The sequence below is a fragment of the Neolamprologus multifasciatus genome, chromosome 14 (genome assembly GCF_963576455.1).
Source record: "Neolamprologus multifasciatus chromosome 14, fNeoMul1.2, whole genome shotgun sequence".
NCBI classification, from domain to species: Eukaryota; Metazoa; Chordata; class Actinopteri; order Cichliformes; family Cichlidae; genus Neolamprologus; species Neolamprologus multifasciatus.
The window spans coordinates 36652543-36678400 of NC_140452.1; the positions used below are offsets into that span (position 1 = coordinate 36652543).

Here is a 25858-nt window from a genome sequence, read left to right on the forward strand (position 1 = left end):
TCAGGAACGCCCCGGGACGTGACAAAACGTCGGCATGTTACGCCTCGGGAGTGAGAACGGGCTGCCAGTAGGCAAACAGTATCTTAGTATCTTGCCCAAGGATTATTTGGCATCGAACCACCGACCTTCTGATTAGCTACAGCCACCCCTCATACATTAAAGAATGTACGAGGAATGAATCGGGAATAACCTGATAGTTATGACTTCCCTAATAACCCCTGCTTCAGGACAGCATGGTAGGTGATAATTCACTAACCAGCCATCTGATTGATACTAAATTACTGTAAACTTAATGTAATAATTATCTGAAAGTTGGTGCGATCATCTTTGGCACCGTTAGCTGCTGTTTCTGTGCCAAAAGCATTCTCACTCTGATACCTGAGGTAAAAAATTTAGAGTAGAAAGAAAGTAGAAAGAGCAGTGCAGCTTAGCTGGCCTTTATTAGCTGTACGAGAGCATGAGGTTGCACAGTACAGCATGTTAAGCGTGCAGTACAGTGATGCCGTCAGTATACAGTAGCGGCGACTGTTGCCGGGACCAAGGTGGAAATGATTATGGAACAGGAAGCAGCTATTCCAAAGTGAAATAGAGAGTTCTGCTCTTACTTAATTGCAACACATAAAGAAGAAATCTTTACATGTAGACATGCACATCTAAACGGGCTTTGCTATTTCAGAATAGTGAAAAGAAGAGCTGGACGCAGATAGAGGGAGGAGTGGACAAGAAATAAGATATGAGGAGGTGGGAGGTATTTGGGTTGGGATGGAAATATCTCCCTCTTGTTTTCCCCTCCCTCTCCCTTCACTCCTCCCTTCTGACCGGCTCCTGAGAGCGCTCCAGGTGGCCCTCTCTGGAGCCCCGCTCACAACGGCCAGGACAGGGCTTTCATGCCAGTCGCTACCTCGAGGTCAATGGGTTTGTTCTGGCAGGGCCTGTTGCAGTGAATGGGCATCATTACAGTTTCATTATAGCGGGAACTGGCTGGAATGAAAGCTGTATTTAACATCCAGAGGAGCCCCTGCAACTACTTGAAAGCTAGAGGGGAGAAAAGGAGAGACAGAGAGGGTGAAGCGAATGTTGATGGTAAATGAGAAAGAAGCTTTTCAGGTGTCACATCTGGAGAGGTCAGTTCAGCTGTGAATGAAGATATAGGCCCATCACCAGCTCACGTGTATCACATAAATAATATTAATAATTTATTTATACGGGACCTTCAAAACACAGAGTTTCAAAGTGCGTCACAGTTCAAATAAAAGCTGCCCATTGAGAAACGTGCACATGTTAAAACATGAGGACACACTGACCACGTTCACTCCAGCACACACAAATACATGCACGCGTGGTTTCCATGGTGACCAGTGTTGGTCGACTTACTTAAAATAGTAATTAGTTACTAATTACTGATTACTTCTCCAAGAAACTAATCCTGTTACTTAATTGATTACTTATTTTCAAAAGTAATTAGTTACTTTATTACTTAGTTACTTTAAAAAAAAAAAGATACACAACCTGAATATGTAACAAAGCAACAGACCTTTCAGCCCAATTCTCTTTTTTCTGTATTTGCATCATATTAAACTGAATCAAGTGAAAAAGTCTCTTTAATTTTTAATCTTTTAACTTTATGCAAATCAAACAAAACTTTAATTATTTTCAACGTTCTCTGGCTGGAAGAAATGTGTTTAACATTCAAACCTACTGTCTGCATGTTCCAGCAGATAAAATAAAATCATGTTTTGTGTTTGCACGCTTTCAAATAGATGCAAGTAAAACACAGTAAAAATAAATAAAATCAAACATTCAGCAGCTCTTAAATCTACTGTCACCTGTTTAGCAGGAGTGGGGCGGGTGGAGGTTTGCCCACAGCGGTCATGTCAGTGGGGGGGTCCGGGGGTTTCTCTGTGAATGTCACGTTGCCATGGCAGCGTGCTCGCTCAGATTTGAAGTTTAATTTTTCGCTGTAGAAAGTCGTTTTCTTCCCGCGCAGAGTGAGCAGCGGACGCTGATGTTTGTGTCACTTTTTACAGAATCAAACTCAAAGTAATGTGATTACTTCCACGCTGTAAACACTGCACGGTCGTACTCTCTCCATCACTCCATGTTATCCATTGTTGATCTGCACACGTCTGTTGCTGCCACGGATGCCGCACGCTCGCACGTCACTGTCATGAGACGCTCTCACAAACAAAATCACAGTTTAGTAACGCAGCGTGCTTACTGGAAAGTAGCAGGAATCTAATTGCAATAGTAATCCCTTACTTTACTTGTTACTTGAAAAAAGTAACCGGATTACAGTAACGAGTTACTTGTAACAACCTGACTGACTGAGGAAGGCTGTTCCACAGTTTGGGACCTATACCCTCAAAGTGAGGTTAGTGAGGGACTAAGGCCCCGGCTAGTTGATCGGAGAGCTGCATTGATAAGGTGTTAGAAGCTCCGCTAAATAAGCAGGAGAGCTGCACGATTTTGCATAAAATGAGAATCACGATTTTTTTTGCTTAGAATTGAGATCACGATTCTCTCACGATTTTCTTTTCCAGTATAAATATTTATTGCACTTATTAACTGCACATCAACTTCGTAACAGTTGAGACTGAACATAAAAACAATAAATAAACATAAAAACAACAAATGTCTCACATTTTGTCGTTGCCGCAAAATGTTGTACTGCTTGAAATTCCGTCTCCACCGTTGCTCGACACTGCGTGTGTAGAGCAGGTAGTGCAACAATCCGGTCGTTAAGTCTGACGTCACTAGCCGTGTCTGGGCCTAAACTCCGCTGCAGGTCCATATATCAAACGATCACTATGGCATTACTGAGAGTTGAAAAACTGTCTAAAGTCTTTCATCTTTAACAAAATGATCAGCGTTCTGCTCTACCAGGTGTAACAATTGAGTTTAACATCCAGGCATCCATGAAAACGGAATTTATGACATTTAACAGAGTTAGAAGTTAGCAGGAAGTTAGCTCGCTAGCTAAGCTAAGCTAAGCTAGCTAAGCTAAGCTAGCGAGCTAAATTCCTGCTAACTTCTATCTAAATACAATATAGCATGTCCTGACTGCGGGGTTTTGGAAACAAATTAAAACGTACAGCTCTGTTATCACTTCCAACATAAATGAAGACAGAAAACTAAACAGCAGTGACGTTTGTAGGGTTACTGAAGTTTGGCTAGCTGGTATATAACGATGTGCTACGTGACCGCTAGCGACACAGCTATGTTAGCATAATATAAACAAGCTAACTTTTTTCCCACTCGATAAAAGTTAACGTGAGTGTTCTCGGTGGTCAGGAACAAATGTAATCACATGGCAGGATGCTGTAAAAGGACCAAACTTCAGCCAGGAGAACAACTGAGATAATCCATCCACAATACGAGGTTAGTCATTCATATACTGCTGCATGGGCTGGGCTGTAGTTACATCCTAAGGTTTTAAAAACTGAGCTTAAATAAATGATTAGCGGTAATAAAAGCCGAGGGAGGTCAACAGTGATCACTGACTGTTTTAGGAGCTTTTTGAGATTAAATAGAAGAAAATACAAAACATTAAACATGTTAACAACACAAAAGCCATATTAAACGCAGACTACTTTAGGAAGTAGGATTCGTCACGTCATCACTTAACGACCGGATAGAAAAATAGTTGCGGGACGGCACTGTGTAGCGTTTGTCTAGGGTGTTGATCATTTTCCTGAATCCCTCGTTTTGCACAGTGTTGATGGAGCCATATCTTTGGTCAGGTGATAAGTGATAGCCTCCGTAATTTCTTTGTGCCTGCGGGAGTTCGACGGGTATAGGGAAGAGCTGTATAAGGTTCCCGTTATTGATGTTTGGGTGGTTGACCGGGACGGATTTTCTCCTGTCACTTTCTCGTCATCCCTGACGTGCTCTCCGTTGTTTTTCCCTGCTAATTTTAGCAGCCAGCTTCTGTATCACGTGGTATAAGGCTCCGCCCTTTTCATTTGTTGAGCAGGAAGAGTGAGCGCTTGTTTTCATGCAGATTACGTCCCGAATCAAAATGCCGTACAATCGTCGTCTTTTTTTTTTTCTTTTAATCGTTGTCATTTGGAAAAAGTATGAATTGAGATCGCGATTTTCTAACGATTAATCGTGCAGCCCTACTGTCCATGTAGTATCTTATATGTCAATAATAATAATAATGAATTCTGAATTTCACTGGGAGTAAATGAAGGGATGCAAGGAAAGCTGTAACATGTTAGCAGCCTTGCTGCTGCAGTCTGAACCAATTGGAGACAAGCTGTGGAGGAACGAGAGACGCACGTGAGACGTTAATGCAATAATCAAGATGGGAGAAAATTAAAGTGAGTATTCAATGTTCAAGATGATTGACTCAGACTGGGTTCAAAGTGGTAACAAGGTTTTTAGCAGAGGGTTTGATGTTATTGGCGAGGGGGCCGATGTACTGACTGTCAGGCCTAGTGCTAGAACCTGAGTTCTACCAGAATCCAGATGGAGGAAATCAGAGAACATCCAATCAATAATGGCAGAGAAACATTCACTGAGGCAGGAGAGGCTGCTGAGGCTGTTGGGCTCGACAGAAAATATAACAGTGTGTCATCTGCATAGCAGTGGGAGGAGCTTCTTTAGAAGTATAAATCAGGTGGAAACATAAATAAACTGAATTCATCCAAGGACTGAGCCCTGGGGAACTCCACATATGAGCGGTGCATATGAGCACATACATCGATTAATGCGAGTTATATCTGTTTGATAAGCAGGGGCGATTTTAGCACATTTTGGGGGTGCTTCAGCTTCAGCACCCCCAAAAATGAATCAAAGATTTCTTACTTTTTTGACAATATTTGCTGTTTGTGTGACACACTACTAAAAATATAAAAAGCACACAGTACTTGGTTGAGACATAACAACAAAAGTATAGATACCCCCTCCCAAAATGGTTTGTTCCCCTGCTCTGGCTCTAGCGCTCTGTCTGCCAGAGCGATGGTGGCTGAGACGCAGCTGAGCGGAGGTGTTAGTGTCTGGCTTAAACCAGGACATATTAGCTGTATTTAACCTTCAGTTACTCTTTATATAGTTGGTAGGAGTCAGACCATGTTTCTTTTTAGCTGAAAAACATTACACCAGGTAACCTGCAGTGTTGAAAACATGTTTTATGACGATGTTTGCTACCCTACAATCCGTCCTGCTCTGTAGTAAAATCAGCGACATTTGCTCCCATTGAAATGTATACAGCCTATTTAAAATCTAAAACTTAAAATTGTCCGTAGCCTGCTGTTGTTACCACTGTCCTGTTTGAAATGGATACTAACTAGCTAACTGACTGAATGCCCATTAACCTTATAACTCCTGTTTTGTGTGTGTGTGTGTGTGTGTGTGTGTACAGAGAGACAGCCAGGTTTATAATGGATATAAGAAAGTTTTTTCAAACAAAGGAGCCACATTCAGGTAAAAGTGTAAAATCAAATGACCTGTGAATCAGGAATAATGTTGGATCAGTGTTTCAATATTTATTTTTTATTAGATATTCGTGTGGTTTGGTTATTTGCCTTTTGGTTGAAAGTACACTGAGAGAGGACTTTTTGTTAGTGATCTTAATAGTATTTTTTTTTTCATATTAATGTAATTTTTCATCTAATTGAATACAATCTGTTTGTGTATGATTGTCAGTCCAAAGAGGGAGAGAGGAAAGAGGGAACGTGAGGAGAAAGAACAAGGTTAGGAAGAACCAGGTAAGCAAACAGACAGGGAGCAGTGACAGGCAGAAACTGTTAAACTGACAAAGAGAAAAAACCTGATTTTACTCTCAATCTGGAAGTTGTGTCCTCCCTGTATTAAAGCTGCTAAACAAACTGGGTTGAAACATTTTTGACCCTCTTTAACAACATTCCAACATAACATTATCATTGATCGGGGAGATTAAAATTAATGATATATTTTTATGTGGTTCAGCCACAACTCTACTAAAACCTCAGCCAGTAACATGCAGGCCAACATTTGGACCGTCCAGTTGTCTGTATGACTGCTGCAGTACGTACATCACATTTGCACACTGTCAGTGCCAAACAGCCTGGTGGAGTGAGGAGCTGTAAAGAGAAGCAGATGCTCTGTTTCTACAAATGTTTTAAGCTTGTTTCAAAGATTCAGTACTGCAGCTTTAAATGTTTTCCAAAAGCACACAGACACTTATCAGTGTTTCTCAAACTTTTTACAGTGTGTACCACCTGATAAAATGTCGAGCTCTCCCAAGGACCACTATGAAAGCATGAAACTCATAAATCTTACAACACAAAGTTAGTTTTATTAAATTAGTAAAATCAGTATACATTGTATACACATTGTATACATTCTACCACAGGCAAAGTTGCCTCCATTTTTATATATATATATTTTTTTATATTTTGTAATAATTTATTCTGTTTCGGGAGTGTTTTTTATGTATCTGTATTATATTAAACACACACATTAAAAGTGAATCTCTGTCCAAAAAATGCACTCAGTTTACTTTTTACTCACTGTGAGCATCATTCATTATTCTCCTCCAGTAATTAAGGTTAGGATATGTATTTTTTTATTCCAATCCATTCTTATTTTGCAGCATTTAAATAACCTTTATCAGATTTGATGGTTTTGTTACAGACTTTTCAAAAAAGTGTTTTGCTTTTCTTTCAAAAATGTGGGATTAAATTGTGTTAAAATGTACAAAACAGTGATGTCATGTTCTGTGACGAGGACCCAGGCACAGAGAGACTTGATGAATTTAAGAATCTTATGATTTAATAAAGAAATCTGCAGACTTGCACAGAGATGGTAAAATTATGATGACTGATAAAGGAGACGAAGACAACAGACGACGAGGACAGGGAGGAACAGAGACTGACAGAGACGGGGAAGACGTCTCATTGTGACGAGTAAAGTAAAGTAAAGTGTATGTTGGCTGGCCGGGCAGCTCTCTGGGTGCTCAGCAGCCCCAAAGCTCTGATCCTAGAATCGCCCCTGTTGATACGTATGAAGAAAACTGAACACACTGGACTCAGTAAACACTAAATCAAGCAGGACCGGAAACATGTTGCACTAAATTAAATGCCTTTGCAAATTCTGTGTCAGTGCAGTTAGAGGGATCATCAATATGTAAATGATCAAAATGACCAATAACAGATTCATTCAAATGATTGCAGGATTTGGGAGGTCAACAGATTACAATACAGTAAACTGGATATTCCTATTGAATTTTAAAGATAGTAAATAATAGGAGTTAAAAGAACCAGGATTAAATGGGACACAGTTTAGTTCCAAATAAATTCTTAGTTAAAAATGTTCCTCCATGTGTGGCGGGCGCTGTTTGTGGAAACTCGATTTGTTGAGCTCAAAGTATTTTTACAAACAAGAGAAAAATAAAGAAATTATTAAAGCTCAAGAAAAAGGAACGTGTACGTCTTTACGACATGTTTCTAGAAACTTGTTGATGGGAGCACTGGTAATGCTGGTTAGTAAACTAGTAACCAGCAGGCAGGCTGTCAGCCGACACATGATGCTCTCGACTGATTTCCTTCATGTATTTGTTTCATGTATAATTTTATCTGTCATTAATGAATCGCCTCGAGCTGACTGTTGTTGTTTCTGCTGTATAAATTTACACACACACACACACACACTCATATATATTCATTACAGGAGGTGATTGTCATTGGGAGGAAACTGAAATAGAATTTCTCTCTACATGAATTAGATACATGAATAATAATAATTTCATAATACATGAAATAGAATTTTTCTATATGTGGAATTTCTTTTCATCGTTGGCTTTATTAAATAGTATGAAGTTTGAGCGTTTCAGATGGTTCAATGCACTCGAGGTCATTAAATTCAATCCCAGCATTTCTGACCACAGTTCTTGCAGTTACACATTTGTTGTGACTTTCTATCATTTATGTTCTAATATAATATAATATACTTACATTTCAGCACGTGCTGAGAATTTTGAAGGTTTCTTTCACAGTTTCCGTTGATGCTCAACATCCCCGCTGTGGCCTTTACAGCCTGGACTCAGAAGCTTATGTGTTCTTCAATATTTGATCATTTCCAAAAGTAAGAAATAAAGTCAGTGGATGGTTTAAGGAAAGAAAAGATTTAATGACTGATTTAATATCTTTGGAAACGATTTCACTAATATGTTTTTTCAAATAAATTCCCATATAAAAAAACTAATTATATTTAACATTTCTGTGTATGAAGGAATATGAAATGTTAAATATGGAGTGAAACAGAAATTAGGACATTATGATCACCAGATCATAACAACAATCTGAGAATTATGAATAACTTGATAATGTAACACTTGGCACAGTTTAATCAATTAAGACATAAATTTATACAACAAAGTTTGATGCTGCACAACTCAGCAGTTTTTATTTCTTTCTTTTTAAGAATATTGAATTTGTTGAAAATGATTTAATATTTATAAAAATGCTAATCTTAAGATTTAAAAATTAAGACTATTTTAATAAAGACTTTTTGACCTGATAATTAGACACAATTCATGTTTTTTTCTCCTGTAAATTTTTATTGTAATAAATCAGAGTTAATGCAGGAAAACTGTGAACATCAAAAAACAGTGAACTGATCAAACCTGAGCATTTTAAGCTGCTCGGTTCGTTTGAGCTGTTTGAGCCTGTGTGAAACAAACTCAGCTGATCTGACGGATGTTTCCTTTGTTCCCTGAAATTAAAACACATAAAGAATAAAGCCTTGATGCTGTAATAAATGTTACTGAGCTTGAACAATAAGAAAAAGCACAAATATGTTTGTAGATGATTTTTGTCTGATGACAAATAAAATGAGTTTTAATTTTATAACAACAGAAGTTAATAGAAAAAGGACGCACACATCACTACTGTTTTACTTTACAATTAAAACAAACAACAAAAACAAATGAATAGAATAATATAGTAATAATATATAATGAAATAATAATAATGTAATCGATGCATTTTATTACTTTTAATATTGTATTGTCTTTGTATTACAGTATAAAGGCCCTCGAGGCAGCTGTTGTGATTTATATAATTAAAAACTGAATGCTGTCATATCCTAGTTTGTATGCTTTGAATGTTTTAGATATTGTTTTATTCAGTTATTTTATTCAGATATATTGTGGGGAATTTTCTTGCCACACATTGAATTGTTATCAAACTGTTGGAATTAAAGAAAAAAACGATTGATTTAAGTGAAACAATAACCGTGTGTAGAGTATTTATAACAAAAGGATTTTTGAATATATTACATAATCTGATCAGAAGCAGCTAAAAATGAACAGGACTGAAAGGAGCACGAGCGACAGACTCATATCCTCCCTCGTGTAATGATCCCTCCCTCGCCCCGTCTCTCGCTCGCCCTGTCCTCAGATGCCTTTTGGCCTACTTTCGGCTGCAGAGAGCTCCAGTGTGTGTGAGCCAAATCTCTGCGTGGATTTACAGGCAGAGCGTGCGAGAGATGGAGGCAGAGCGAGAGACAGCGAACCGGGTGACCAGAAAATATCATGTCAAGTAAGGTATTCGGCTTTGGGCTGCGGGGACGCTCGCTGTGCCTCCTCGTGTTTGTTCCAGTGGTCACGGCTGACAAACAGATTTAATCAGCTTCTTTGGTGCAACAATCATCTTTGAATCATTAAGACATTAGAATCAATACCAAAAGAAATACATTCGATTAGATGGTAATCTGTATTTGATTTTTACTCATTTTACATTAAAAAAATGCAGAAATTGAGTCTCGAGTGACAGCTTTGGAAAATAAGCACGACTCTAAAACCAAACGTCAAAATATCCTGTTAAAAATCATGTTTTACAACGAATTTCCACTCTGTTTGTTTTCTATAATTCAAGCGTTTCATGGCAAATCACAGGACGAGTGTTAGATGGACTCACGTGGAGGTGAGAGGCTCGAGACATCCAAGTGTGGAAACAGTGAAATACATCCAAATATGTGCAGGTTTAACAGTGTGAGCTGTTAGATACTCGTTCTTTAAATGACTCTGCATGTAAAAAAGCCACTAAAGTCAATCCTGATGAACTTACCTGATAACTGTGAGCAGAAACTGACATGATTCATTATTATTGGCCGACTCTAGCTTCAGCTCACTGAGAAACATTAATTACAAATGTGATGTTTCTTTAAGAAGTGAAAATAAAGACGACAACTTTGACCATTAGTGCGTCACTTTATTCAAAGATTATTTCAATGAACACACAAAAAAAATGTTCCTTTATTCTAAATGGATATTGTTTGATTTTCCCAAAAAATACACTATTATTTACAGCATCATCTTCCCTGTATGTGTGTGTGTGTGAAGCTATAGCTATGATCTGATTTCACCAACCACAGGATGAACTCTGGAGAAGGTACAGGCCCCGTGTACTCTCATACCATCTTCGCACTCACTAATCCTTCTGCAAAAGAAGCTTTCTGTGTCCATAATCCGTCTCGTTATCACCGTCCAATATTAAACCAACAGCTATGTGGAAGTAACAAGTCCAGACAGAACTCTCGGGTGTTCAAAGTATTTCTTGGAAATGTGATGAATCAGCAAGGATGGGGAGGCAGGATGAGGGAGAATGAACTGTGCTGCATGGACCGGTGGAGGATTCTCCTGTGACCTTTGTATCAAATTTAATAGAATATTTTTTGAGAATATTGTTACTGTTAGGTTGGAGGTCATAGTGCGCTGCATATATCACAGTTTTAGCCGTTCCACTTAAAGATACTGTGTTGCATTGTGCTTAAACCGGACTAGACATTTTTTGTGTATAAAAATTCACCACGTGTGGTGTTGGACTGTTCACCATGCTGACATGTGACCAAAGATACTGGGCTACGTTAGCACTGATATCTTAAACACTGCATGCTAGTGTTTGCATGCCAACAATTATACTGAAGCAGAAAACTAGAAATCGCCCAACACAGTGAATAAGTTTCATATATGAATAAGAAACATGTTAGCTAACACTAGCATATCTGTGTTAGCATTCTTCATTTCCAATAAATGTTAAAATGTTACATTTAGTCAAAGAACAGAAAACGAGGACATTTCATTAATTTCTTTATTTCTTTATTTCCATGTTTACATTACAGAGACATGTGAAGCATTAAAAAGCAGCTCCTACTGTCACAGATCACACGCATGTCATGGTCAAACTATAAGCTATAAAAGAAAGACGTCTACACAGCGTGTGGGCAGCTGGTTGTTATATGCGTCTATGTTCATGAACTGTTCCCCGACATGTCCTGACCTGGTCTAAAAGGCTGCAAGAGAGAGAGAGACAAAGTCATTTAAAAGCTGTTACACAACGAAGCCGAGCACAGCCTGTGAAATACAACCAAGAATGTGCTGATTTTCCTCTAAAAGCAACAAAGTAACACTTATTGATATCTGCACACTTTTAATAAATCATGCAAACATTCATGTAGGTCCAGAAAAAGACTCATGTTTCACAACAATATAAAACTGTCTCATTTAAAGACATATGGACAGAGCTGAAAGAAGACTGACATCGTCCTCGTCAGCTGTCTTTTTTAATTTATTGTTTTTAAGGAGATCCTGTAACACGTCTAACTCACAGAAACGAAAACAACAGCTTTAATAGAGTATAAAAATACTTCCAAAGATGAAATAAAAACACGTTAGACGGCCGAATCTCACGCTTCACACAGAGCTTCTATTAATAAGTGTAAGAGTTGAAAGAATTGACAGCAGTGAGGTTTTATTTAGACACATAGGACACATCAGAAGGAAAAACTTCTATATTTATTCAGAAGAAATTGAAGTTTCTATATGAACAAACGTGGCGTCCAGATTCACCACTGAGATAACACAGGAGGGTGAATCCAAGCTTACATCAGAATATAATATAAAACAACTTGTGACAAATAGTCTAAAAATAGCACAACTGGATCATCTGGAAATATCCAAAAACACACGTGTGTGGATTAATGGAGCACATTAACCAGTCGGAAAACTGGGTTTGGAGAAAAACTGGTGAATTGAGTCACACGAGCCTGCTGGGCAGGTCGTAACAGGCTCTACAGTATGTCGAGCTGCAGCTCGGCTTAAATCTGAGATGCAGCATATTTCAGTATCGCGTCGGTTATAACGAGCGCCGGCTTTGTTAAATGATCTAACAGGAACTTCACACACGATGCAAATTCTGCTCTTCGCTCCGTTTCCACTAGAAGCTCATTGAAGGCTACAACAAAAGCATCACAGCCACCACAGATGAACAGAGCAGCATGAAGCTACGACACCAAGACAGCTGAGACGGGAATTAGATGGACGTTTATTGCACCTCAGACAGCTCCAGCACTGGGACAGAGTTTTCAGCTCGCGCCCTCTATTTCACATTTAAGGTAAAGCGCCAAAGAAGGATCGCAGCTCTGAACGTTCATGAACACACATCAGAGGACACCTGTTCAGTTTGAACAGGAAGTCGAAGGCGCCTCGTCCAGGTCGGCGCGCATACGTGATCCTGCAGATCCACATCCACTGCAGATCCTGCACATCTGCTTTAAAAGAAAGAAACGATTCAGTATTTACAGCGTGACTGTTTATCTTAATCAATAAAATGCTTCTGTACTGTGCGTCCGTTCTGATACTTGTGTTTAGAAAATAAAAGCTTCTGCTTTAATAACATTCTGAAAAGATTTTCACATTATCGCTCAAACAGAAAGAGTTTAAGACTTTTATCGACTCCAGCTTCAGAGGAAAGACTGAAATACAGGACAAGTCATTTTTACCGTTACAAACAAAGCTCATAATCACTGTTATGTTGTAATAAGAGGCTGATTCATAGAAGCAAAAGCCTCAAATTGTGTCACAGACTTGATCTCATGCAGATCCAGCTGATGCATCGCTCGCCCACCACCAAATGTTTCTGATATCACCTCCCCGACCAGTTGAAATAAATATGTTAACAAAAAGAAATGATGAGCGCAGCTTTCTGGTTCGTGTGCTTCAGCATGTTTTCCTTCAAACCGACAAAAACCACCAAAAACACACGAAGACGATGATGATGCACAGGAGGGTTACACGCTGACTCATCGGGGGATTTCCAGCCTTTCTTTAAATGTGACCTGCAGCAGGACGACACAGATGGGCTGCCGCTCGTCACTACCTGGCTCTTTATTGGAGCTTTTTAATGTGTGACTGTTGACATACTGTGGGCGACTCAGATTAATGAGGTTCGTTAGTCTGTAGTCTGGTTAATCTGCTGCTGTAATGCGGCTCGTTCACACAGGCTTGCGCACCAACACACCCAGACAAACGACAAGTGATGCTGAAAATGCACCGGTCCATCCCACCAGCGCATTTCAAAGCCGCCCAGATGGCAGACAAAACAGCGTACAGTTTGGCAGTCGGTGCCCAGACCCGAATAGAAATGAGAAACAATGAAAGCTCTGGACGTGCCCCAAATTCTAAATCTTTGGCCAAGCTGCAGAGCCGAGGAGAGCCTCAGCAATTCCAGCTACGCGGCGAGAAAATCGGCCCCAGGTGTGCAACAGTTAGAAAAAAACAAAAAAACGCCCTCTGCTGCTCTCAGATGGCGTGGGTAGCGAGCATCGGCCGGCACGAGAGGACCCACGTGGAGCTGCGACGCCATCTTGTTTCACCGACAGACTTGGAAGGGGCAGCGATCCCCTCTGCAGTGTGGGGAACACACACACACACACACACATCACAGACGTGTTGACAGATAGTGTAGGAAGCACACTGGTTATTGATGAATGAGCTTCTCCCGCCTGCAGCCGAGCGGCTGTGTGTCGAAGGGAGTGGCAGAAAAAAAGCTGCAGATTGGCGAGCGAGGCTGATGCAGAGGGAAACCATCCCCGCTGCCACAAAGAGGCTCACCGCCAGCCGTCTGTCGCCTACGTCGATGCATTTTCACAGCGAGCTTTCTCACTTCTACTCTGAAATAAGCTGACTTGATTTTCACGAGAGGGTTTAGGCATAACCAACGGACCGTCCTCACAAACCCACACCAGGGTCGGCCTTCAGCGGTCCGTCTTAACGGAAAGTTCGTCCACATTAAACAGGATTACAATCAACTGTTGCCATTCCAGGCTGAATTTTGCAAGTCTGAAGACTAAAACTAGACCAGAGTAAATCCCTGGGATTGTGCGGTGCAGCAGCTTTGCAAGGCACGCGTTATTCCAGACTCTGCTGTGGAAAAGCAAGCACAGAAACACATTTTGCATAAAGATCCTAACATAATCTGGGTGATGGAGCAGCTTATCGTAGCTGGTACATGCCCAGCAGTCACACTGTAAGTGTCTGTCCTCCATGTCTGGCTCAGCTTTGGGGACACAGTGTACAGACAGCGTGCAGAGGAGCCGAACAATGGACGGCGCAAGCCTGCAGCTCCTTTGGAGCTTAGGCGCTAACTTGCTCCAGGTTGGTGTGCGCTCATCGAGCTGAGCGAATCAAAAGCGATTTGGAGGCAGAGAGAATGTAGAAGAAGAGACGGGGCTCACAGAGGCGTTACATAAGACAGCAGGGTTCAAGCTACATGTTGGTTCATCAACAACACGACGAAAGCTTCTTCTGATCGGAGGCACTGAGAGGGTGAAGCTCAACACATAACTGTCAATGCGAGAAACACAAGTGGAAACGTTACACTGAAGCATTTACTAATGAAAATGAGTTAGGGGTGACCACTGTGCATCGACCCTGCTGCTAAAATATGAAACAAATCTAGCACTGAACTTTCTGCATGAAGGGAAGTATCCATGGAGATAACTTATCATCGATACCCTGCTACGCTCCATTGATGCCACGACACGCTGGAGTCGGAGTTCAGGCAGATATCGAAGAATCAGGTAGTCGAAGAGCTGCTGCTGTGCTGCAAACGGGTATCGCGAGAGCAACCTGCAGGGTGGCGTGGACGTGCAGATCTCACCCATTAACCAGCAGCTCGTGCAAAAAAAGAGCCACCACGTGCCCCTACGACCGAGTCAGCAGGTAGGATCCTCGTTACTATCGTTGACAAAGTGTCGTCCAATCAGAATCGACTCAGCAGCTGCACCGTTCATTCATGGATCGCGGTCGGTGGTGGTGGTTTAGAAACGCCCCGGCGATGGCTGCTAGCCGCCTGCCAGTGTTTTCACGTTGTCACCTTTGCTTTGGCACGCGCGAATAAGCGTTAGTGTTGGCGAGGGTTTGCTGAGGTCAAGCACATCATGTACAGAGCTGTCATAGTCACGCTCTCGACATCCCTCTGTGCTGCTCTCAAGTCACGGAAGCCGAGCAAGTATCCAGGCCTGCTGCGAAAACCGGGAAAAAAGGGCTGCAAGACTTGTGCACGAGACGAGACTGACCATCGCCACGGCGTTAGCACCATCCATCACAAGCTGCTCAGCTACACCTATTGGCTTTAGCAGGAACATGTATTGGTTTTAGCGAGCATTGTTAGCGTCAGTGCTCCACCTGAAGCTGTTTTTAAAAAATTAGTAACTAACAGTAAGTATTATTAGCCATTACAGCTCTGAGTGGGCCCTCTATTTCAGACCACGTGACACAAACTCAGAATCCTGCGGAGATTCATCAACATGTTACTTTAGCGTAAAGCTTTTCTATGCGGTCCAACATGGTGCTTGTGGCCCAAACTGCGAGAATCGAGCCTCAGCTGTGACAAGATGATCGCTTCCTGTCACCCCTCTGCACACCTTTAGCTCAGGCGGCCTCAGCTCTGTCACATGACTTCAATAAAGCGTGCACGACGCTACACTCATCAACTAAAGCCCAGATATTTGATTTCATGTGCTGTGACGAAGCGAGGCGGCAAAGCGGGCAGACGGGAAGAGCGAAAACTCCAGGTAACAACATCATGCCGGGGTGTGAGTCAAGCTGTGAAGTGTGACATGGTTAACGCCTTAGCTCACTGCGCCACGGCCCCCCCCCCCCTCGGTCGCCATTGTTGGAGGCAGGAAGGTGCGGGAGATAGCGCTGCCTGTGCATCTCTCTCAGCTCCCGAGAGCCTAACCCGTGGACATGAAAGCACAACGTCACAAGTTAGGGTCTCAGGGATGGAGAAAGACGCGCATCCTGAACGAACTCCTCTCCCTCGTTGCACAGCTGCTTTGAACCCTCTCGGAAATCGTTCGTATTCCTGCGCGGGAATAACCTCCGTGTGCTGGACTTATAAGTCAAACGAGGACTCGGAGCGTCTCCTGCATACAGAGCGAGCTCTGCCTCGCACAGCCTCAGAGCCGATGCATTAGCTGCAAGCTCCACAGCCCCTGTGCATTCGTGAGCATACAACAAGTGCAAGCCTCAGCCAGACACAACACTGGCCAGCCCCCCTCCCTCAACTATCTCTCTCCCCCTCCCCCACCTCGGCTGAACAATACAGCACTTTGAAAAATGCCTCCTGCCATCAGGTACAGAGCCTGCTGCTGTACTGTACGTCCAAAGATCTGCTTCTGTCCTTTATCGACCGTTACTCGCAGGAGATGCAAAAGACAAAAGCCCCGCGTGGATGCATCGGCTTCAGCATTGAAATTTGCGCCAGCATCTCACAGTCCATCTCGCACGAAGACCTGCACGCTCGTCCGACCGACATGCCTTTTGCCTGGTGCAACAAAAATCGTTTGGCGACCGCTCAGCGCTTACAAGTGCACATCCCTGCTCAGCACAAGCTTCCCAATCCTCCCGAGAGGCTGCGCAGGGAAAAAGACAAGCCTGATGACAAAGCTCTACAGTTCCTTCGTGCTACCATGGTGGTCTAAAGCGTAGGAAACAGATGGGGAGCGGAGAGGAAGAGAATTTGTTGGTATCGACTCACCCTCCCCTTTGGATCCAGGATGCCCCAATCGCTCGCTGCTCTCCGAGCTCGCTGCCTGCTCAGGGAGGGGAAGAAAGAGGAGACAGAGAAAGAAAGCTCAGATTTAAACTTACAGCACGCCGGCAAGGCTCCGGTAACGCTCAGAAAAAGATTTCCTTTCATTTTATTTGAAGAAAAAACGATGCGAGCGGTACAAAGCCGAGGCCGGTCCTGCTGGAGCTCAGGCGGAATAAATAGCGAGCGGCACGGAGACGAGAAAGATGAGGATGGGTGGTAGGACTGAGCCGGAATGAACCATGTGCACATTCCCTCTCCCTCTATCACTGTGCTGCTCTCTCTCTCACACACACACACACACGCAGTCCGGTCAGGACAGTCGCTGAGACCGTTTCCAGGAAAACAAAGCACTGCAAGGATGCAAGAGTTACGGTTAGGTAAGACAGGTAGGCGAGGAGGGAAAGAGGCAGCGAGAGAAGGAGGTAAAAGAGAGCTGAGCCTCAGAATCAACGCTCACAGCCAGTGGAGCATGCCAGCTTCTGCCTCACCGCCGTGAGGAGGGGCGAGAAAGGGGCGGGGGGCGCACACACACACACACACACACGCTACTTACTTTGTATCCAAACCTGCAGGTCCCGGCGCAGGTTGGTGACAAAGGGGGAGGACGTGCACGCACACCCGAGTTAAAGGACAAAAACCGACGTGCCTGCTGATCTCTTGTCTCGCTCCGCTTTCTCTCCAATCACATGCAGAGGTGGAAAGGAGGGAAGACGGGAGGAAAAGAAAAAGCATACCTCCCTCTCCCTTCTCTTCCCAGAGAGTCTCCCTCAGTCTTTCTTTCTGCCCGAGCTGATCGAAGGAGAACGAGAGAGGGAGAGATCATCCATTAATTTGCCTCACAGCTGTAATCGCTTACAGCCAGAGGCCCACTTTTCCTCTGTATCAGACAGGGTGGGGGTGGGGGGGTGGGGGGGTTAGGGGCAGGAGAAAGTCGTCCTTTTTTCCTCCCACCTCGCTGTTGTCCATTTTCCAAACAGAAAACAAATCCACTCTTTTGCTGGCATGCAAAGAAAAACCAACAAAAATCCACTTTTCCCGTCTGCTGTCTCATTCTGCGCCTCACACCAGCCGGCCTCTTTCACACCGTCCTCTCAGAGAGAGAGAGAGGCCATAGAAACATTGCTACATGATGTGCTTTGGCTTATACAGGCTACATTTAATCTCCACTGGCTCCCCCAGGCTTTGGTATGGAGAGAGACGGAGAGAGAGTGAGAGGGAGGGAGGAGGGAGGGAGAAAAAGAGGAGAGATGATGGGGGGAGGGACAGATGGAGCGAAACGAAGGAGAGCAGCGACCTACAACTGGCTGCAGGCTCAAATCAGCGACGGGGCCTGAAGAGGCTGGAAGGAGAGAGGAAAAAGGAAGAAAGGAAAAATCCCCGAGACCACACTGCCCTCTTGCTTTCCTCCTGCGAGCGATCGACCGCCTGCGTCTGCAGCCCGGCTCATCTCCCGTCCGTCGTGCTGCTTCTCAGTGCAGCTGCAGTAGAAAACCGAGCATCTGGATCTGCAGCACGATGCACCTCTGTAAGCCGGCCTTTGTGAAAAATAATCATGCTACATATTTTACAGTCTCCCCGTTGACACGTTCGCGTACGTGCACACACACAATGCAGCAATCCTCATTTATCACCTGCTTTGTGTCCACATACAGCCAGTCTTCTGTCAGGTGCTAATATTAGCCTGCTTTGATGGTGAGCCTGCAGCAGGCAGACAAAGGCGCACATGCTGAGGCGTGGAGGCTCAAACACAAGTATGGTTAAACTTCACACACGTGTGATAAATGTGCAGAAGGCAACATAATAAACCACCTCGCTAATGAAACTTTGCATCCAGCTCAGGTGCCGCCGATTTACCCATCCCGCTCTCTCCAACTATTTATTATCTGCTGGTAACGGCCGGTATCTGCACCCGGCCAGCCAAGCGGTGCTTCAAGAGAGACCCAGATCTGTCACGCTGTAGCCCACGCGCACGCCAACAAAGCAGCAGGACTGCAAACAAACCTGCAGCAGCAGGTCTGCAGAGCCCGAAACAAACACGGCCGCCGGGAGGGGCGACGACGGGCACGACGCGCTGCCGGCCGCAGAGCTTGACTGACACCTGTCACATCGGACCATCGCAGCTGAGGTCGGGAGGTCGTTGCTGTGGCAACGGGGATGGCGAAAAGAAAGGTTCAGGAAGAGGACGTCTGACCTGTGCCGACTGGATTTCTGTGAAAATCATCGATGTTCAACTGGAAACAGTGCATAAACGTTTTGCAGTAATTCGCACCGTCAGGAGATTTTTCTGTGTGATGTCAGCAACCTGATGGCGTCCTGACCCAGAGCAACGCTGGCCGAGAGTCGTTCTGCAGCAAAGGCAGATGCAAACATGAAACGTTGTGTGAAATGTTCCTAAACTACTCAGCAACACAGTAAAGATGTGAGATAACATTACGCACATGCTGAAAACCAATAATGAACGTGCTCATGAGCAGCACTCACAGCTCACTCAGAAACCTCCACAAATGCAAGTTTCAAATCTCACATAAATAAATATGATTCAGAAAACTACTGAATTACTGAAAACTCCCTGTAGTCTCACTAATTACAACATCTTTGGAAATTACAGATGCGCTCATCACTGCAGGCACCGCACATGCTCAGTGACGTCTGTGGAGCGAAACATCTGCAGCGTTTCTTTGTCACTGAAGGTCTTGCTCATTTCAGCAAGACGGTGCCAAAGCACACTCTGTACCAAATTTAGCCTTGAAATGATTCAAGGACCCACAATCAATCTTGTTTTCACTTCACAGACATACAAGCTTCTGTAGAAACTGAGTTTTCGGGATTTTAATCTTGATTTTATTTTATTTTTTACCAAACCTGATAACAAATAAAGGCTCGACTAGAACAGGTCAACTAAAAAGGTGCACATCTACTCTCGACTTCTTAAATGCATTTTTAAAAGTGTCAAATTCTGCAAAAAAAAGATGGAAAACGTAAATAAAACTTTCTCCTGGGACTGCCCACAGATGTAGGCACACATGGTGAATGTAAAAGCACACGTGCATTTGTACAAATGAAATTATTGCAGTCTAACCTGAGGTGGATCCTTCACAGGGTTAACCAACAGGGGGCAGCCTTATGCTCCTCTGCTGTAAACATATGCACTTGTAGACGAGTGCCAGGCCTCAGTATATAACATATGAAGGCCAGAGCGCTCATGTTACTGCTGCTGAAGAGGGAGTGTTGCCAGCAGCAAAGCAGGAGAGGCAAAACGTCAGCGTTAGGAGAGGGAAGAGCTGCTCGGTTTGCATTCAGGAGTTCAAATATTCCTCTTTTGATTTCTTTGCAGATCCACTCAGAACCATGAAAATATCTGTGTTGCTGTGCAGTAACCATTTCAGTTTATTTCCTGTTCCTCCCCGACTGTCACAATATTTCACATGTCACACAGAGTGACAGCAGCGTCTGCATCTGCCGATTGGAAATATTGTGACAATAATTGTCGAGGCTGACAGCAGACGTTACTGATGGCGAGCGGACTGGGACGCTACAGTGGCGTCCCAGTCCCCTTCGTATCCATCAGCGCACAAACAGCAAGACCGAAGCAGCCGGCCGCCTTCCTCGCAGTCATCAGCACTAATGAGGTTATCGCCGTCGCCTCGGAACGGAAACCCGGTGACGCTTCGGTGCGCGTCAGTCCCATCGGCCACGCAACAATGCAGCGTTTCTGATCTCACAGGCCAACGCTGCTGCCTGCACATCAAACAGGACAGATCTGCGCTGCCAGCTGGCACAAACTGAGCTGAGTCGGAAGTACGCAAAAACATACAGGAAGAGATATTCACATCCGATCCACTGCAGCACAAGCAAAACATGTCAGGAAATTACTGGCAACAATTTTGGGAATAAATGAAGAAAATGTTTCTGTTTTTACTACTGAACACTTTGTGACTTTTGGATAGTTGGCGAGACAAAAAAATAAGTTTATTGAACCCAAAAGAAACATCAAAGAAACCAGAAAGATGCATTTCAAAATATTTTCCACAAAGCTCCAGATTTATCTGACCCCGAACCACAGACCAACTCGTGATGTGCAAACACACACACACGCACTATCAGGCCAAAAAGTGTCGGGACATGTTATCGACCACGTTGAGTGTGCGGCGTCTCGATTTAGCACGCCGTTAAACAATAACAGTGGACTATATTGATCCAGCTGTGCAGAGTGCCGTGCATACCTCAGGGAAAGCTAGGAGGTTGTACAGTTATCTCCCGGGGTGTAATTCTCAACTATACAACCTACTACCTCAACCTGGGAGCAAGCAGACCTGGCCCACAGGGCTCAACGGCGACAAACACGTGGAGCAGGAACAGGAAGCTGCTCGTGGGCTCGAACGGTCGTATCTTATTTGTTCGCGACATCACTCCATCCCATCTGTGTCGGCAGAGCAACTCTGTATCTTAGATACAGTCTCTATATACAAAGCACATAAACATGCCTTACTCCACAGCTTCTCCAAACCCCTGTCTTCACACACACACACACACACACACACACACACACACACACACACACACACACACACACACACACGCTGACCAGATTTTTAAAGTCGCCTTGGAGTCAGAAATGTTGCACTTCTCGCTGCGTTTGGCCCTTCGAGCTTTCCTGCACACCTGACACTACAGTATATACACAACAGTGTCACAGCTGCTAAAGGTCTCCAACATGAGACCTGAATCCATCACACACACACACACACACACACACACACACACACACACACACAATCTGACTGGTCACATCTGCAGATGTCCAAATGACCTCGATTACATCAACAGTGACAACAAATCTCGAACAGGCATCGTCCATGATGTTACACACAGCTGAAGAAGATTACTGTACAGAACTACAGGAAAATATTTACACATTTCTTCAAATTACTAAAGTATATTTCTGTATTTCAGACGCAGAGAAACAGTCTGGTATTTAAAGGGTTTCTTCTGAGCTAATTTGGAATTTTTATGGTTAAAAACATCAAATATAAATCAGTTCTTCAAGCAGTATGTTACATTTTTCTGGAGGGGGGGGGGATAAGAAATGTAAAATGCTTCCTGCTGCTCTTTTTTAACTGTCAGCATATGAGAAGTAATGGCCATTTATGAGAAAACAAGCTTTACCAACTGTCATCTGTATGCATCCTCTAATTGGGCCGTCGTCTTCATTAACACCAGGAAGGCCTCACCGCAGCTAATTGACTGCTGACTGAAGAAACCTGCTGAGCTAACATTTGAAATGCCCACAAGCTGTAATTACATTTTTGCTTTTAATTGACTCCTTGTTGGCTCACTGTTCCCCTCTCAAAGTTCTTCTTCTACAAAGATTTCAGCTCAGAGGACATGTGAGGAGTTTTGTTGCAGTTAAACGCTGATTCGATGTATTTAGAGTAAGAAGTTAGAGTTCAGCTACAACCTGGACTGTGTCTGTGACACAAACAGTTAAAGCGTTCGGGAGCCCGTGCACAGCCCCCGCCGTTGGCCGCTGATCCTGCTTGGGGTGGTTGGAGCTGCACAGACGCAGACCCGTAGATACAAGCTTGTGGTGTCACTTAACACAAGTTCGGATCTACGGGTTTGGGGCTGCGAGCAGATGACTTCAGGAATCCATCAGCGTGGCGACACGGAACAAATGAGCAGCTTTAATTATGGAAATCTTTTAGACTTATGGCAAACGTGTTTGTCTGCGTGTGCGCAACAAGTCCGGCTGTTTCCCCGAGCAGCAGGAATCAGCTCGAAGGCAGCGAAGAAGAGAAAATTCCACCAATTAACACGACTCGTAGCTAAAGTGTGACTCTCTGAGCCCGATATTCAGCTTCAGCCTGGAAAAATGATTCACGAGTGAGCAAAGTTTAGCCTCTAACAGAATACATTTCATCGCTGTGTTTAATGCAAAAAAAAAAAAAAAAAAGAACTGAAATAATAATTAGAAATAATTTTCCCACAAAAACAATCATAAAACCTTTATTTGTGCCTCAGCACACACTGCAGTCGCTCACTGCAGGCCCACAATGCACTGCAGCACAGCAGATACTTGAACCTGCAGGAGTTACGCCGGCTTCTGTCCCACTCTGACAAAGTCGCTTCACTGAGCTGGAAAAATTCACGCATGTGGCTGCTGACAGAAAATGTTCTAAACAGGAAAAATGCTCTCGTCAAAAAATGCGTCAATGCCAGCTTGAATTTCTGGATTATGCTGAGTTCAAACTAATGCAATTAAAGACAAAAGTTCTTAAGAAATGCTGTTTTAATAACTGAACACAGATATTTATTATTATTTGCTGGAATTACAAAAACAAAAATGACAAAATATTTACAATTTTGATTTCTGGGAAAGAAAAAAAAATGCAGCTTTTAATTTTGCAAATGTTTTCCAGCAAATTCACAGAATAAAAATGTGATTGCAGGTAAAAGCGATGCACTTTAAGATGACGCGGACATTCGAACACATTGTCTAATGTTGTCGTTCTGCAGCACAAACACCAGAAGAAGAGTTTTAACTTTCAGACATTTAAACTTCTTCTTTTCCTTCGGCCTGAATTTAAATGTGATGTCTGACTTTGAAGCTGTTGCCAAGTTAAAGTATGTCAGTGGGTCTCTGCCAGCGAGCTGAAAGACACCTTGAGATTGGCCGAACAAAGAGGTCGGCGGGGGCCGCAGCACCCTGCCAGCCAACGCCGCCGCACCAGCGTGCGCGTGCGTGCCACAGACAAACTAAAACGAGCAAAAGGCCGCCACCTGCATTGTTCGGCAATGAACAACAGCAGCGGCAGCCAAAGCCAGCGGTGCTATACGCCCAGTCTACCCGGCAACAGAGGTGGTGTGTGTGTGTGTAAGAAAGGAAAGGGGGCAGGGGGGTCAACAGAGGTGAAGGAGCGAGAGGTGAGGAAGTGGCGTGTCGTTAGCACGTTGTAATATCATGCAGCGTAAACAGATATTCCTCGCCAGCCAACAGGTAGCATTAGGCCCGTCTCACCACAGCAAACAGCAAACGGTAAACACGACAGGAGAAATGTGCAACCACACGGCTCAACATCACCAGCCTGAAAGCAAAGACAGGGAGAAAAGGTGCGAGGACACTGGTAGCACGAGGACTTACCGATTCGCCTTTACGTTTAGTTTCCAAATGTTTCTTTTCTCTACTCTGCAGGGCCTACGGTGCTTTGGCAGGAGGTACGGGCAATCACTTCCACTGTGGCCCATCGAGAAGAACAAAAAAAGGCTCAAACATGCAACTACAGGAGCTCGAGCACCCTGAAAGGCAGCTCGAGAAGAGGGTGAAGAAAGAGAGACAAAAGAAAAAAGGCAAAACTAGTGAAGGGGGAGAGAAGGAGGGAGAAAGTGAGCGATGAGAGAGAAAACCCAGTTTTTCTTTTTGGTGTTTTTACAATTTTGCTTCAGCGCGGCAGCAACAAGAACTACACGTAAGCGAGAAGCCTGTTAATTCTACAAACTGCCTCCCTGCACTACGAGCAAATGACAAGCAGCATCTGTTTGTAACACGGCCAAGATCCCAGCCCCACGAAGAAGAAGTTAAAGTGAAAAAAAGGTTTGATTTTCCTCTTTTTCAGTCTTTATCTGCAAAACTCTCCTCCTCTCTGACTCCCTCCCTCGCTCAGCTGAATAAGGCAAAACAGAAAAGAGAAAGGGGAGTGTGGAAAAGCAGCGAAAGGAAAACGCAGCCATGAAGCCGTCCTCCTGTCACCCCTGAACCTCTCCCCCTTTTTCCCCTCCTCTTCCTTGCACACTCCTTCCTCCTCTTCTCCTTCCTCTGCATTTAAAAAGCAGGACAGGAGAGTCCAGGTACAGCTACTCAGTCCTCTTCCCAAAATGCCCTACTACTCCGACACAAACACTTGGAGACGCACACACACGTATCCTCGTCTCCCAGAGCGTCACACACAGCCAGAAGCAGACTAACTTGCATGCACGTACACACTCGTGCACATACAGAAACACACACATGCACGCACACATTTCTTGGAAAGCTTCCCCGCACCAAAAACAAATACCAATCTTTAGTTAGCCTCAGCTGCGAACAGAAAAGAAGGAGTCATTTCGGGACTTGGCTCTGGTTTACCGAGGCACAGATACAGACCATTTCTCCATATGCCTGCCTTTCACAGCTCGGGAGCAGCTCCAGATTTCACTGTATCATAATACTGCAAAAATGTCCTCTGTCACTGATATCTTTTGATAACATGCAGCTCCAGTAATAAGACCGTGAGAGTAGCCGGCACTGGGCGAACACGGGAACAGGGGCTGCTTTGGTTTTAGTCTCGGGACGATCAGGTGCAGAGGTGCAGCTCTGTAAACGCTGGTGACGGCACGTACACTGGTCCATCATGAGTGGTTAGCAGCTGAATCGATGCGGCGCTCAGATAGTTTTGAAATACGCACTCCCAACTGACAGGGCTGCAGGTTTGGGCTTTTTCACACAAATTAAATTCAGGTAGATGCAGAAATCTTCAAGTATTCAGCTGTAACAGTATCAGCTCCCACTGAAAGCTTACTTTGGTGCTACAGACTGGCTGTTTTGGCAAACAGCCGTGTGCTGCATGCTGACATCACATCACAGGAATTCTGGGTATTCAAGTGTAAGAAATAGATTGTCCCAAAATAACGCATCTGTGGATCCGATTACAGTTTGTGGGCAGAGGCTCAAGCACTCGACTAGGCCAAACTTTACCAATCCGCAGACATATTTGATTCTATCGTCGATTTCACCCTGAAATAAGTTTGGTCTATTTCAGCGTTATTCTGTGTTTTTGTCACTTGTCATTCTTCAAACAGCGCTAGTTTGTGCCACAAGGGGTCAACATTTAGTCACCTCGCACTAGTTTTTCTGAAACTAGGAATTACTTCCTGTCTTTAGAAAAAACAAACACATTTTATTTATAAGAGTTTGTCATTTCAAGTTCCTTTATGTTGTAAAAGCCTGAAGTAATAGA

At 43.8% G+C, this 25858-nt stretch overlaps 2 long non-coding RNA genes across 2 annotated transcripts in view; one reads left to right on the forward strand and one right to left on the reverse strand.

Annotated features, from left to right (window-relative positions):
* The window catches only part of LOC146504563 (uncharacterized), a 173416-nt gene that overhangs the window by 25087 nt on the left and 122471 nt on the right, over positions 1-25858 (forward strand). The gene's annotated exons all lie outside the window — the stretch shown is intronic.
* LOC146504570 (uncharacterized) lies at positions 7976-25678 on the reverse strand. The gene is made up of 2 exons (XR_014877935.1): positions 21421-25678; positions 7976-21378 (listed from the first exon to the last, which is right to left on the reverse strand). It is a non-coding gene; the product is annotated as an uncharacterized LOC146504570 (long non-coding RNA).